We start from the raw sequence: 17,584 nt of genomic DNA on the forward strand, positions 1-17,584 counted from the left end.
GAGAAAAAATTCAACGCTTAATTTCAAGTTGAGAAGAGATAGAGAAAAAAATGCGATGTTCATGATTTTTGGGGAATTTCTAATTGTTCGTAACGGAAAAATTGGTCAAAATTTCTGCATATTGCCTTACATATTAAAACTGAAATATAACACTTTTAGAAATTATTTTACTTTAAAAATTGAATATTTAAAGAAAACTATAAGATTACTTACTTTATTTATAGAAAAGTGGTTACGCCCCAAAATAGCCTAAAACCATCGCTACCTTTGTGAAACTTTCTTGAAATGAAATAAATCAATGGTAAAAGCGATTACCTAAAGAATGGGGATTTGTTATTACTTGGATATTTAAAATACTCTAATAAAGTTGAACTTTTAGCTGGCTAAAATAACAACGACTTCCCCCTCCCCTCCTACTGGATGAACGAACTGACCAATAAATAATGACCACGTTAGCAACCTAAATTGACGACGTATATTCTATATCACTTGGTTAGTGAGATCTTAAAATACAAACATAAAAATCTTATTGCCCTAAGACAAAACTTTTGAACTGACAGTTCTATAAAGTTTTATAGAAAGCTTTCTATTGGTCCTAGGCGGATTTCATACAATTTTTAGAAGTTGTAAATTGTAATAAGAACAGATTATGCTTAGAAGAAGCACAGCAATAATAAGCTAGTAATATTTTGATGTTATTATTTGCCATAATTGTGCTTAAAGCTTCTGTACTTTGGTATACAACGAAAGGGAAGCTTTGTCTTGGTCTTTAGCATGAGTTTTTAGCATTCATAATAAGATATGGAACTTATATCTTAAATATTTTGTTTCGTTAAGACTCTTCTTTTGTAAAATTTTTCCGATAATCAAGAAACGGAATAAAAAAACGTCTTGATGGACGTACATACAGGCCCTAACATTAGATAAGCTGTGGTTGGTCAAAAAATAATGATATTACATAATATTGGCACTTTGTAAGATCCTTAACAAAATAATTTCAATGAATTAAATTGTCAAAAGATCAAATATAAAATGATAGAATAACTTTATTTGCAATAATAAGGAATAAATACACCCCCCCCCCCCCCTCGGCCTTACTTGATTACATCCCTTGCGGGGATCTGTAACCAAACAAGGCTCTAACCCTCTGGGGAGTTTGTTAAACTGACATAACATATCATTTTCTGTGAAGTATTAAGGTTTTTTATCCGAAGATTCTGATGTCTAAAACTATTGAACCGATTAAGTTCTCTGTTATTTAAGTAAGCTTTACATAATTCCTGGGATTTTTAAATGTTACATAGATATGTCTTGGATAATTTTACACTATTTTTCTTTTAATTATTATAGCTATTTATCGATGCGATAAAGACAGCTTTTTGCGGATCTTAAATGAAAAATTATAAGATTAAAACCAGTTTGTTAGCCCAATGGGGCCGAAGGCCCGGGCTAACAACACTGATATTTTTCAATATTCGAGGAGAATTATCTGTAATACGATGCTATACATAATTTTCAGTATGGCTAAGAACCGGTTAATAGAAAATAACAAATTTTTTATTTTCATATTTTTAAATGACAATTAGCTCAAAAGTTAATACAAACATTTTTTTCCATCGTCCATCAATTAACCCAACATATAATTATAAAATTTTTCTCATTATCAAAGTTCAATAAAAATATATACAACATTCATATAAATTCATTCTTTAGGACGAGAACAAAAAGAAGAAAAAAAGATTAATTTTACGCAATAGATCATTTTTTACACATGAAATCTTCATTATAAATCTTGAAAAAAAATTGTAAAAATATCCATAATAATGGACCCGTTGAATTTATCATATTGGATTTCAGAAACCAGACTACATTAAATACAAGAAGAAAATATAAATAGGCAATACTATGGGCTTTATGAACTGGTAAACGGGATTAAAGGGCAAATTTTGGGCTTAAATATATTTGAAACCCTTTGGGATATATAATTTATAAAGTAGACTTTTTTGGACGTTTATTAAATAGCCTAGTTTTGAATACTAACCATTAAAGTCTTTCAATAACATGGCAAAATCTGTGGCACCCCAATTTTATAATTTGAAGGATTGGTTATATTTAATGTGTAAGAAATATAAATTTAATCAAAATTTGCCCTTCTCATTTATAAAGCGTAGCTTTTCTTAAAATTTTGAAGTCACTGGCACGTTAGTATCGAATTTAAAAACTAGCTTATTGTTTAAAGTCTTTTGATATTTGATCTAGCAGGACCGATCTTTCCCCCAATCATTAACATACAAGCTATCAAATTAAGAACATTGGACTTTTGAAGAAAATAGGACGGGCTATTATTTAACTTTTAAAATAGACATTAAATATTTATTTTCTATTTATTTGCTAGTTGTAACCGTATTCGACTTTGTTTAATAATAAAGTAGTAAGCCTTTTTTGTCTGTCCCGAAGGATCTTGCTAACCGCTGAACCGATATTGTTCTCCTTTACAGTGAAGCTTCTTATTGGGCCTGGGAAGGTTTTAAACTATTTTTGGGGAGGGTGTCTTCATCCCCCCCCCAAAAAATAATTTTTTTACTCTTTTGAAACTCAAATTTTAAATGGGATGATATCAACTTTTCCCCCTCCAACCTTAAGTGCCCCTAGAGGCTTCTAGAGGGCGTAGCCGCTAGTTTTTAATAATGTAGTATGCTAAACTTACAAATGAATAAAACAAACAAGGAACATTTTACCCACAAGTAACGCAATAACAATAATAATAAAACACATTACTGTTACCAAATTATTGGATACTTTTATCAAGTCTTAATTGTTTGGTACAAAACTCTATGTGTTCTAACTTTTCCAACAATAAAATTAATCTGCAAAAAGAATAATTGGGGATTTATCAATTTATTATCTATTGACTTATCCCTAAAGATTTCTGACTATATGTTAAGAACACATCCAAGAATATTCGGCTCACCCTGATCTGGCTCACCACTAAAATGATTTAAAGATCCAGCTCAGATAAATGTCTAAACTCTTCCATCAATAAAGTTAATCTGCAAAAAGAATAATTGGGGATTTTCATAAATTTATCGTCTATTGACTTATCCCTTAAGATTTCTGACTATATGTTAAGAAGACATCCAAGAATATTCACACTGGTATCTGGTACCCAAAGTTTTAAAACCTTGTTCTCGTATTCGTTGGCTTAGGACTTTTGGCACTTTTACTGACCTTTGCTATGAATGTGTTCTAACTTTTTCAACCAAAATTGTCAATCTACACAAGAGTTAATTTTTTATCATCATTGTAAAGGGGGGGGGGGTGTATATCAATTTATTGCTCATTGTCTTGTCCCATAAAACTCCTGACTATATGTTAAGTACACATCCAAGAATATTTACACTGGTGTCTGGTACCCAAAGTTTCATACCCACTTCATCTTATTCCTTGACTTAAAAACTTTGGGTACTTTTACTGAACTTTGCTTTGAATGTGTTCTAACTTTTCAACCAAAATTGTCAATCTACACAAGAGTTAATTTTTGTTTATCATCAATGGGTGGGAGGGGTGTATCTCAATTTATTGCTCATTGTCTTATCCCTTAAGATTTCTGACTATATGTTAAGAACATATCCAAGAATATTCACACTGGTATCTGGTACCCAAAGTTTCAGTTCCCACTTCATCTTATTCCTTGGCTTAAAAACTTTGGGTACTTTTACTGAACTTTGCTTTGAATGTGTTCTAACTTTTCAACCAAAATTTTTAATCTACACTAGAGTTATTTTTTTTATCATAATTGGGGGGGGGGTGTATATCAATTTATTGCTCATTTTCTAATCCCTTAAGATCCCTGGTATTTCTAGCTCATTTAACATTCAAAATGCGAAACCTTTGATTTTCTTTTATATTATTATTTTCTCAATAATATATGTCAACTTAGGAATTTCTAGTGATTGTTAACAGCGTAGCTACTCTATAACTAGGGGGTCATACGATGTAAACTTAGGATGATAGAGATTCAGTATACCGAGGATGTACGCAACTTAAAAAAAGTATTAGGACAAATAACCAGTAAAATACTGCTTCTTAAGTTTGACTAATATTGGACTTTTTGAATGCCCTTGTTTTGAACATTTATTAAAGAAACATTTTCTAGAAAAAATTTAAACCCATATGCATGAAATATTTTTTAGTTTTAGAAAATAGGACCCTTATTTTACCCACCATCAAGCCTACATGAAAGGTAAATTCCACGTTTGATGACGAATTTAAAAATTATAAGAACCTAAATTGCATTAACTTAGATTTGCTGTTCAGTGACTTGTCAAATTCTGAATACTTTTTGTTCTTCTAAATTTTTTGTAAACGCTGCGCTATTTATAAACATAATTGTCCTTGTTCAATTATTATTTAGTAAGTTTATAGCTGGCGACAGTTTAAATAACAAACAGCAATTTCAGAAAGCTAGCATCTCTAAAATAATCCTTTATGCTAGGTTTGTGGAATTGATATAATTCATTTGCAGTATGCTTCAATAGTTATTAATTAGTTTATCATTATTTTTAAATGCAATTCCTAGAACAATTAGGCACAAAGATATAAGCGAAGCATCTTTATAATTAAGTCTGAAAATGTAAGTATGTTCATATTAGGCATCCTGTATTTGGTAATGTTCGTTTGTCTGACCGTATGATTTAAAGAGTTTTGCTTTATGTATGTTGTCATAAATTTTTAGTTGTGTTGATTTTGGCTTCTTAGATAACGTACAAAATCGTACTACATATTTCCAATGGTTTATTGCAAACTAGAGTTTGTGCCAATACAATCTAGGGGCTATGTGTTCGAGAATAGTAGCCTAAAACCGTTCCAAAACTAAAACCTTAAAATAAAATATACCAATCCGGAACCTTACTACTTTATACAAATAGGACTCCCTTTACCAACATTGAGTAAAAAATATCCACAAAGCTACACATTCAGCAAATTTCACAACATGGTCAAGAAATGATTTTAAAAATTATGATATAGGGGATGGGGACAATAAGTAGTCCATATTTCATATACGGGATTTTACCAGTTGTTGTTTTATTAGTTAAAACTTACACCTACATTACTTTGAATATGTCATCATTTTATGGACAGGGAAGACATATTTATAACAGGGATCTAAAGGGATAAGACAATGGACGGTTACTATATTCCCAATGATGATACACAAAATTATCCCTTCTGTAGATTACAATTAGTAGTTGAAACGTTTGGACACTTATCTAATGCAACAACCAATCAAAATCAATTTCAGTCCCAAAAGTAGCTGAATACAAAAACGTCATTATAAAACTTTGAGGACAAGTTTAAAAACAGCCCTTTCTCCCTCTATCTTTAGCTGGATGATTGTGTGTCTGTGTGTGATCTGTAAGATCTCAAAAACTTCTAGTTTGAAGATATCATCATTTTTTAAAGCAATGAAAATTAGCGATCCACACAAAATCTTATGATGTAAATGTTTGTACTTGTAAATAATTTAAAGTTGTATTAAACAGAAAGAGAGGGACTACATTTGAATATAAATTATAATAGTACCCAAAGTTAAACACAATCTTTTATTTTTAACTAAATCACTAGGGGCAAATTTACTAAATCTTGGTTGAAGCTAGCAGCGTCCAAACTTTTCAATTTGATCTACACAAGGTTTAACTTTGTTTATTATCATTAGAAAAGTACATCAAATTATCGCCCGTTATCTAATCCCTTCAAATATCTGATTTGTGTTTAAGTCATTTAGTTTTGAGAATAAATATTTCTGATTTGAAACAATTACGTCACTACAAAGTATATATGCAAGAAAATTATTTCTCAGGGAAATGGGGATACGACAATTGGCAATAATTCTTCTCCGATTTTGTAAATGAAAGATTTTACCATTGGTAGCCTTTTAACATTTGAGGGAATATTGGGCTGAAAATTAAATTATATGGCATTGTCCTTTCTCTCCCTGGGATATATATATATCTGTTGTTAGGCGAAAAATGAGAACAGAGAAAAAATAAAAGAATATTGAGAAACATACAGATTACTAAAGAGATAGCTATCTATAATACAAAGTAGCTTGATGTCTGTCTGTCTGTCTGTCTGTCCGTCCGTCTGAAGCTTAAGATCTCGGTAACCACTGAACCGATCGGATTCTACTCTTCAGGGTATATACCTATTGGTCCTGCAGTGGTTTTAAGCTATTTTCTTGAGGGTTGGGACACCCCCAACCCCCCCAAAAACAAAAAAAACCTCCCCATTTTTTTTTAAATTAGAAAGTAGTGGGGGCACCTTAGTGGGGGTACTTAATTTTTTTTTTTTTTAACAGAAAGTAGTGTGGGTACTTTTTTTAAATACCTCTGCTAGTTAAATTATATGGCATTGTCCTTTCTCTTCCTGGGATATTATCTGTTGTTAGGCGAAAAATGAGAACAGCGAAAAATTTTAAGATAGTTTTGTATGCACTGGTGTGCACAGGGTTTTGCCAGGGGAGTGTTTTTTTTCTTGAGTGTGTGAAAAATGGGAAAGGCATTTTTATCTTCCCAGGGTATTTCTCGTTTATAAAATCCAGCAAACGGCTGAATGGAAAAATTCAAGTAAGCTTCATAATGGTTAAAACATGGTCAAAACCATAGTACCCTTTAATAGAAGAAGTATGGTGTATGTATTGTACATAGGAATGTCTGTCTGTCTATTCCTTAAAATCTAACAAACTATTTCTTTTGAAAGAATCCTCATATTGATCCTTATTGATGTTTTTATCAGTTTAAAGAACAATAAAATATTTTGCATATTCTTCAGAGGTTTTAAAGTAGATTTTAGTCACCAATAAATAATGATGTTCACAATTTCCCCTTCTGTAGATTGAAAGTCTTGAAAAAGTTGGACACTGCTAGTTTAAACAAACCAATCAACCTTAAAGTACCCAAAGTTTTAAGCCAGTGTGTAAAAGAACTTTGGATACACTAATAATTAACAGTCTTATGTCCCCCAGAGAGAGAGAGGGGACGATGGGTCAGTTTTTTTTACACTGGTCCCCAAAGTTTTATGATAACGTTTTCTTATTCGTTGGCCTAACAACTTTGGGGACTTTAGTGAATTCGGATTGGTTATTTCAATAAATTGAGTCGTTTCAACCACTTAATTTTATTCTACAGAAGGTAATTTGGTGTAACATCAATGAGGATGTTTATAAATTTATCAGCCATTGTCGTATCCCTTTAGATTCTTGAATGTTCCCTCTCTTCCTGTATATTCCTCCATAAATGTTTTTTAGAGAATGTTTATCCCTTTCTATGGGGGGTAAAACAATGAAATCATAGAAAACACCCACGTACCCTTACACACACACACACACACACAAACCACAGACATACACATAGACACACACACAAAAATACAGACACAACACACAAACCTATGATATAAACTCACACAAATAAAAACAAATACTTATTTTTAAAAGTATTACTACAATAGGAAATGCCTTGGCCCAAAACATACAGAATCCATTACCTTGTTGACAGTTAGTAACAAAGCTACACTACAAGTCTTACCTACAGATCAGCTGTTCAAGCGGCAATCTTCTTGGCAAGAACAGTCGTTGCGTGAATACCTATTTTTTACATTCTTTTTTTTTTCATTTCCCTATTTCTTAAATGCATCAATCTTCAACTTAACTAATAGGAATCCTTATCTTCAATGTAATGATAATCCAAAACTGATTTTTAAATATTGTACAATGTTAATTTCATTTGATTGTATCTGTTACCATTATATTTCAAGAATTGGGGGGGGGGGGGGAATTATATACATATACAATAATATACAAAATTGTATCTTACCAATAATAACTAAAAGCTACCAAATGGCAAAATTTCACACAAAAAGATTTGGGAAAAATTATCATTACTTATAATGTATTCATTTACATTTAAAGCTACAAAAGGCAGAATTTAACACTTAAATATTTCTATTCCAGAATAATACGAGTCAACCACCTTCCAACTTACCTAAAAAAAAATATGATGATCAGTAATAAAAAGTAAAATAATTTTATGATGAAAGGTTTCGTGATTTTTAGAGTAATAATATAATTTCAACCTATTTCTGCTTTATTGCGCCGTCAGATGTCTCTCTAATCACATTTTACATTTGGTTGCAACAGGTTTCTGCACTAAACTACCATCTATAGACCAACAACTGCATTACTTAAGTCGTGGGAATCTTATTTGCAATTGTTAATTTTTCTTCATATTTTTGTATGTACTAAGACTTTCTTTTCTAAATATGAATCATTTTGATTCATACTTTAATGTAAATTAGCGGCTGCGCCCCTATAATTTAGCGGACTCTTTCTTAAGAGGTGTAAGGAGTTAGAAGAAATAGCCTAAAACAATCCCAAGGCTTAAATCTAAAAATAGGATAGCTCAAAACCACCCAGGGACCTGTGTAAAGCTTCACTGTAAAGGAGGACCATATCGGTTCAGCGCAGTTAGCGAGACACTTCGCTAAAGACAAAAAACCTTCCTACTTTATATTATAGGATTAATGAGTCTATTTTTTAAAACTTAAAATCACGGTAATTATTGGTCCGAATGAGTTGAGATTTAGATAGAAGCTTTATACATGTCTTAAGGTGGTTTAAGACTAGTGTTTACAAGCCTAATTCATAAAAAAATATCATTGGTGTTTAGAATCTAACTATCTAGTAAGCACTACATTCCAAATTGTTATTTCAAAAAAATGTATAGGTTTTGTGATTTTATAAGGGCAACTAAATAAACAAAATTGTAAAATATTACACAGGGCTCGGCAGCCACATCCGCAAATGTAGCATATTAGCCAGTCATATTTTTAGACACAATTTTGCTACCTGTAAGCTATCAATCCATCCCATAATCGTAGCCAGGAATCTTAAGAGATAAGACAAGGGAGGTTAATTAATTAAATTGATGTTCACCACAAACAAATATAAACAAAATTTCAATTTCTAAAGATTTGTGTAAAAGTTTAGACCAGTTTTGCGGAGCCGGAGCCGTAATTTTCGTTAAAAAACGGCTCCGGCTCCGGACTAGATAAATAGAGATTTTTTATAAATCATAATTTGTTAACTGTGTTTTGTCATGTGCAAATGCCCTTTTTAAGTTTTTCAAGTCCATTTTTATCAAAAATTTAACTTTTAAAATCTTCAAAAGTCAAAAATACACATGGGGGAAAAATATGTCGAGTTTTTCTTGATTTTAGGTCTGAGCCGGAGCCGGAGCCGCACCAAAATCAAACGGCTCCGCAACGCTGGTTTAGACAGTGTCAGTGTACACTGTACATATTAGTGTATTTAATAAACTTACCCGAAGTTTCTTAAACTATCGCATGACACTAGAATGTGTTTATAAAACTTTGGGTACCAGTATTATTTATAGTCCAATATCTCCGCCATCCCTGATCATAGCAAAGTCGCCAGTGTATTCTTTCAGCATATTTGAACACTATTGTACAATAAGAAGCAGAAAAATTGTCATTTTTGTCCAAATGATGATTATTTTTTGTTTAATTCGCCCAACCTTTTTATCAACAAACTTTATCAAGTTTAAAAACAAAGACAACGCTTTGTTTTCTAGGCTTTGTTGTTTTTGTGTAGTTTATTTACATTTGAAATTAAAGAAAAAGTTTAGGAATTTGATATAAAATATTTCTCAGTTGTTCTACATTTTGACATCCATTTAAAAAATCCTGTTAAACTAGAAACATTTATTGACATATATTTTCAATAGTTATTTGGTCGAGGGATCTAAAGAGATAAGACAATGGCCGATAAATTGGTGTACATCCTCAATGATGATAAACAAAACTACCTATCGGTAGTTTACAATTAGTGGTTCATACGTTTTAAAACTCAACTTAATGAACAAAACAATAAAAAATTATTGAAAGTCCCTCAAAGTTTTTAGCCAACGAATAAGAAAACATTATTAGAAAACTTTAAAGACTAGTGTAATGAACAGCCCAATGTCCCCTCCCTCCCTAGGTGTGCTCCTACACATAGGTGTGTCTATCACATAGGCTAACCTACTATAACTTTTAATGTACCAAACTTTGATCTTATAAGAATTAATATGGCTAAAATTTATGTTGACATAACAACATCGCCAAAGATTAGCAGAGGTTGCCAAAACTCTAAACCATTCTAACAGGAAGAAACTTAAACAATAGACTGAACAATCCTTAGTAAAACTATATCATAAAGGGATCTTAAGGGACAAGACAATGGACGATATATTTATGTATACCCAGAATAATGATAAAATTAGATTAAATTCAATAATGGAAAAAATAAAAAATGACAAAAGGTCCTAAAATTTCTAAGCCAACAAATAAGAGAACTTGTTTATAGAACTTTGTTTACCAGAAGTATTTACAGCCCAATGTCCCCAACCTTCCTGATAATATATCAATTCAATATATATACCTCCAACTATTTGATACTTCCCTTAATTAAGGAATCAAATAGTTCAGAGGTGTGAGAGATCGTAAAGGACAAATAGAATACCTTACTTTTTTGCTTACAGAATATTGACTCCATATGTTAGGTTGAGTTGAAGGCCCCCTTGGGATTCGGAAAATAAAGCTCTGCAGGGCTAGGCATTTGATGCAAAATGACATAACTATTATTTGCCATGTTTGGGGGTTCATTTTGACATTTAAGGGGTTCTCCTAGAAAACTCAACTAGAAAACTGCCACTTTCCATGCCAGCTTTTATGTATACATGTACATAAACACTCACACACATACACACAAAACCATGTCTAAATGCATAAAATCTGAGAATTAACAAATATTCTCGTAAAATTTTCATTTTTTCCAAGCAAATCATGTATTGTTCAGATATCACTGACTTACAGCCAAATTACACACAAACAAACAATATTACAGACCATACAGACCTTCTTCTAATAAGTATTTAACCTGCAACCACATAAGTGCAAAGACGACGGATCTATACAAAATGCCGCAATATCCTCGGAACACACAATATGTTACGCGGCACAGCTAGCGCGCTATTTTGCAAAACAAAACATGCAAACTCCTTGTGTGCAGCAAGCTACTTACTACCACTACCATTCCAAGACACCCATGTCTGCCCCCCTACCCGCTTTAAAATTCTCCGCCGCCTACCATGGCTTGTAAAGTTGTAACCTCCTTCTGAATTTAAAGTTGGATCTTTAAGAAAGCTGTAAAAATTCGCACAAATTAATTTTTCACAAAATTTTTGAATATGACAGAAGGGTCTTGATATCAAAGGATTGAATATGCATATGTGCTTTCATAGAACTTTTAGGATCCAACCATAAAATTTTAAGAATCAAACCCTTGCACATTATATTTAATGTTTAGATATGATTTAAAGTATCAAACCCTTGCATATTTTACTATGTATGTTTTCATATAATGTTACTGATACAACCCTTGCATATTGAGTTGTGTGTTTTTAAAGATCCATCCCTTGCATATTGTATTGTATCTGTTTTCATATAATTTTAAGGATCCATCCCTTGCATATTGTCTTGTGAATGTTTTCATTTAATTTTAAGGATGCAACCCTTGTGTATATTTTCATGTGATTTTAAGAATGCAACCCTAGCATATTATATTGTATGTTTTAAATGCTTTTAAGGATCCAACCCTTGCATATTGTATTGTGAGTGTTTTCATATAATTTTCCAAATAACAAAATCACTTGCAAGAAAGATTACATTTATGAATTCCATATTTAGAAATAAACCCAATGATACAAACAATTAAAGCTTTAAAAATTTATAAAAGTATTTAAGTACACAATTATGATGTTCCATTTGCAAAAAAATCTTTGACAACAATAACAGTTAATAATAAGATATAATTGTATTGTTTTAATTAATTTAATTGATATCAATCCCTGCAAGAAAATATAAATCAATACATTTGTGTAAATTTAATGAAAAATGGAAAACTCTTCTCTTGATTGTACCTTTAAAATATTTCAATATTTTTTAATCACACAACCTTTCATAGGTAATAAATAACAAAAGATAAATAAAAAGAAAAATTCATTTCTATAAAATAAGTTATAAAGTACAATTTAAGGAAGATATGTTTTTAGACGGACCAGTGACAGTATCTATAATACAAAGTCGCTTGATGTTTATCTGTTTGTCTGTCTGTTTGTGTGTACCGAAGGATCTCGCTAACCGTTGAACCGATCTGGCTTTCCTTTACAGGGTAGCTTCTCATTGGTCCCGGGAAGGTTTATAACTATTTTGGGGGAGGGTACCACCACCCTCCCAAGATAAATCACAATAAATCGAATTTTTTTTTCCTCGAATAGAGACTCCTACGTAACACTGCAAAGTTTCGTAGCAATTTGATAGAGACTCCTTTGCAACATTGCAAGGTATCGTATTATTTTTTTAAAACACCGAACATTTAAAGTGCCACTAGAGGCTTCTAGGGGCGTAGCCGCTAGTATCTAATAAAGTAGGTGGTTATTAGAAAAAAGAAAAGGTTTGATTTAAGTAAAAATAAGAATTCTTGTTGTACTTCTGTGACATGCGATCAAGTTTTTGCAATACACAGACAATTTATTAGTAATCCCTTGCACCTGATTAGAGGCCAATGCATTCTTTTAGTTTAATTTTTTCAGGGAAGCTTTGGAGTGGTCATATGCTATTTTTATTTTCTGCCACGCCATCCCCTTCATGCTAGGGGCAAACAATTAGTACGTTATATAAATCAATAATTAATGTTTATTTAAATGCATGTTAATGTACTATATATGTATATTATTTTAATGCATAGTAAATGATATAAAAAATTACTGAATCTATACATCCATAAATCATAATCTAAATGTATGAAAATGAATGATTAGTGTATTTTCAGGGATAGGTAAGTTGCATTTTAAATTTTTCTGCTTCAAAATTGTTATGTGATAGTAAATAAACTAGCATCGAATCGTATTGATATCCGCTGGATAATAACCGGTTCTCAGCTATACTGAAAAATTATGTATTGCAGTCAATTTTCTGCGAATATTAAAATAAAAATCATAAAATTAATACCAGTTTTGTTTGACCGGGCCTTCATAGAAATAAGAAATCATAATATGACTCTATTGCATGCAAAATTACAAATATTTATAAAAAAAGAGCCATTTAAGAAAAAACATTAATTGATACTATGTAACTCTTAACCAGCCAAAAAGCGTAGCATCTTTGCAACTCAATATGTCCATAATAATTAAATCAAAATAAGGTGGATGTTCAAGTGCATAATATTACCTATTACCTAATTGGGACGGCATTGTAATGGGGTGCAATACTCTAAAGCCCACTGGTGGATTTTAGGTTAACATCCAGCAGACAACCAACCCTTTGATTGCACGACCCTAGTCTGAGAAGTCCTAACTGTGCATGAGTTGCACCTGCTTATGGACCAAGACATTCTCCCTATTCTAACTAGTTATATATATTGTGCACCTGACATAGAAGCAGTAGGAACCATTTTTAATGTCTTTAGTTATGATGCGGTGCCGGGCCGAGATTTTAAAATGCACAATTGCCTAAAATACAAAATTTTAAAAATTTTTGACAAATTGCCATCCCTTACACCATTGAATTTAATGTATTAGAAACCAACAACTGTACAATTGCTCATTGTCCTCTCCCTTCCTCCCTGATTAGAAACCAACAACTGTACAATTGCTCATTGTCCCCTCCCTTCCTCCCTGATTAGAAACCAACCACTGTACAATTGCCCATTGTCCCCTCCCTTCCTCCCTGATTAGAAACCAACAACTGTACAATTGCTCATTGTCCCCTCCCTTCCTCCCTGATTAGAAACCAACCACTGTACAATTGCCCATTGTCCCCTCCCTTCCTCCCTGATTAGAAACCAACCACTGTACAATTGCTCATTGTCCGATACCTTCCTCCCTGATTAGAAACCAACCACTGTACAATTGCTCATTGTCCCCTCCCTTCCTCCCTGATTAGAAACCAACCACTGTACAATTGCTCATTGTCCCCTCCCTTCCTCCCTGATTAGAAACCAACCACTTTACAATTGCTCATTGTCCTCTCCCTTCCTCCCTGATTAGAAACCAACCACTGTACAATTGTTCATTGTCCTCTCCCTTTCTCCCTGATTAGAAACCAACCCCTGTACAATTGCTCATTGTCCCCTCCCTTCCTCCCTGATTAGAAACCAACCACTGTTCAATTGCTCATTGTCCCCTCCCTTCCTCCCTGATTAGAAACCAACCCCTGTAAAATTGCTCATTGTCCCCTCCCTTCCTCCCTGATTAGAAACCAACCACTGTACAATTGCTCATTGTCCCCTCCCTTCCTCCCTGATTAGAAACCAACCAATGTACAATTGCTCATTGTTCCCTCCCTTCCTCCCTGATTAGAAACCAACCTCTGTACAATTGCTCATTGTTCCCTCCCTTCCTCCCTGATTAGAAACCAACCACTGTACAATTGTTCATTGTCCTCTCCCTTCCTCCCTGATTAGAAACCAACCACTGTACAATTGCTCACTGTCCTCTCCCTCCCTCCCTGATTAGAAACCAACCACTATACAATTGCTTTTATTTCAAATCAATCATTACTAGTTTTTAAACAGCGAAGCTTTTTCATATGTAGGGCTAATATGTCCGTAACGGAGATCTGTTAGTGTAAATTTATAATAATAATAATATTTATTTCGGAAATATTTAGGCATGTTAAAGCCATTGATGTAAAATTTTGTAGAAATATTCTACTCGTGAATCTAAAGGGATAAGACAATGGCCGATTAATTTATGTAAATTCCCAATGATGATAGACAAAATTACAACTTCTGTAGATTACAATTATTGGTTGAAATGTTTGGACACTGAACTATATAAACCAACCAATCAAAATTCACTAAGGTCCCCAAAAGTGGTTACGCTAGCGAATGAGAAAATGTTATTATAAAACTTTGAGGACTAGTGCAATATACAGCCCATTGTACCCTCTCTCTCTCTGAATTTTAGGCAATTCTACATTAAACAAATTACAATATAAATAAATTCTGTTTCTTATAGCGTTATTGAGCTTCGCTTATATGAATGTTTTTATTCTTGTATTTTTTATGGTTTTATATCAGTCTTTCTCATGCATTATACTCCAGGCAAATAAATCTAAATTATTTATTTTAAATTCTTATCTATCTTGTTTCTCATACAAAAACATATTCATAAAATGGGTTGGAGGATGTTTGTCAGTCTGACACTTTAAGATCTCACAAAAGGCTAGTTTTCATTTCAAAGGAGCTTAATATCAGATCTGTTTTTTTTTATGGGAAGGGTAAAACACCCACCCCAATATAAGATAACTCTTTCCTAACATTTTTGTTTTGCACTAGTAGATAAAACACATCCCTCGCCAAAACTGCAAAGGGGTGGCTGTTTTCCCCTTTCCCCTTGAACCAATCAGTTTATTTTTCTCCTTTCTACCCTCGCTTAATTTTTCAATTTAGGTAAATAAGTAAACTTACCCCCTTACATATTCATGTGCACGCCAAGATGAATACTAATACATTTGGTCCCAATCATAATCATAATAAATGACATAATTATTTGATAATAGAAAAACAAATTCATAATTTAGATTATTAATATCATCATCAGCTAACATTACCATAAAGATTTTAAAGGCAAGGCTTCTCTATAATTAGGATCGGTCGGTACGTTTAAAAACTGACAGCTCTTACCGCAAATTTGGGCATTAACAATTGTTCTATCGATATCAAACTTCGCACAATGTTTTTATAATATTTTTAAGAAAGCTCTAGAAAATTCTATAATCGATTCCATTTGAAACATGTTGATTTTTAACCTATTGTACAACTAGTTTTTATAGGATATAGTTATCTGAATTTAAGAATAATAATTGAATCTCTATAATAAAGACTTAGAAATGTAAGTATCTCCTAAAACAGAATCCTTTACTTAGGCCTTTTGGCAACAAACTTTTTATTAAATTTTCTTTAGACATATAAATTCATTTTCTACTTATTAAGTTCTGACTTTCCACAAGTGTTAATATTCGTTTGTCCAACAGAATGATTTTAGAGTTTCGCTTATATGGATGTTGTCATCTTTCTGAAAATAACGAAAGCAAAGAATGCTTTAAATGTTATTTTCTCATGAAAATAAATAAATTCATAATTACATCCAACTACAATTACTATACCAAACAAAAAATATTGAACTCTTTTTCAATTAAACTAAAGTAAATTAAGTTTGGAAATAAAAGAAAGTCATACTTTTTAATAAAATAATTTGGCTAAAGCCATAGCAATTTGAAAAAACAGCTTTGCAAAGGACAATGGATATATGACTTAGACATAGCTTATATACAAGCAAATCAGTCCGGGTATAGTCCCTTTCGTAACATCGCACCTTATGGGGCGATTCTTCGTATTTTTCACAGTAGCTTTTCCCCTATTTCTAGCCCCTGTGGGGGGCTCTAACCCTGCGGGGCCAATTACCTAACCCTGTGGGGCAATCACCTAACCCAATATAACCTAACCTAACCTAACCTATAAAAAGCCATTTTAAAAATACGATGAATCGCGATGTTACGAAAGGGACTATTCCCATCAGTCCTATAAACAAAATCTCCCATTTGAGTATTGATATCATTGGTGGAAAAGCTTGGACAATGAAGAGTTGTACAAAGCAATAAATATTTTATAAGGTCTATAAAAGTTTTTAGGCTAACCAATGAGATATCGTGTTTTCAAAACTCTGGGAAACTGTACAACTTACAGCCCAATGTCCCTCCCTCTCTGTATATCTTCTAGTTTGTTGTCCATGAAACTTTACCTGAAAATAAAGATAAAAATTAGAAAAATCAAATTTTCACATATATTGGAAATAAAAAATTAAATGTTGCTTTGGATATGATTATTCTTGTTATGTTAAGCTCTTGTTTCCAAAATTGTATTTTTGCTAACATGTTTTCCAGAGTTCACACGGTTAAGGCAAAATAGCCAGGGATCAAGGGGATAAAGCTTCTTTAGAAAATGATGGTTACGAATCTTCTCCCAATCTACTTTCCAACACTTGTAATATTAAAAGTGCTGCTTTCCCTCAAAATGCCTAGCGATCACAGAAGACCACTCCATTATGTATTGGATAAATCAATAATGGGGAAATTAGTTTTTTCTTTATTATGCCTAACTCATCCTAAAATAATCCTTATCATTTAGCTGTGCCTTTCAGGGAAGAGCCCAAAACCGTTGTATCCCTGTTTCAACTCTTATCTTGTCTCTTTGCTTCGCTAAACCTCTGGAATTTTAACCCTTTACAGACGAAATGTGCTAAACATATTAGATTCAAGAAATATCAAACGTTACTAGAAGATCAAATTTTATATATATAATTTGTTGATACAAAAGTTAAAATTAAATCAATAATTTTACAGTAATAACAGGTAACAGTATTCTAATAATGAATTTAATTAAGAGTATTGTCTTGTTTAATTT

At 32.3% G+C, this 17,584-nt stretch overlaps 1 protein-coding gene across 1 annotated transcript in view; it reads right to left on the bottom strand.

Annotated features, from left to right (window-relative positions):
- The window catches only part of Egfr (epidermal growth factor receptor), a 155,330-nt gene that overhangs the window by 79,534 nt on the left and 58,212 nt on the right, over window positions 1-17,584 (bottom strand). The window lies entirely within an intron of this gene.

This window comes from Acartia tonsa, chromosome 6, assembly GCF_053477335.1.
Source record: "Acartia tonsa isolate MP-2025a chromosome 6, ASM5347733v1, whole genome shotgun sequence".
Lineage (NCBI taxonomy): Eukaryota > Metazoa > Arthropoda > Copepoda > Calanoida > Acartiidae > Acartia > Acartia tonsa.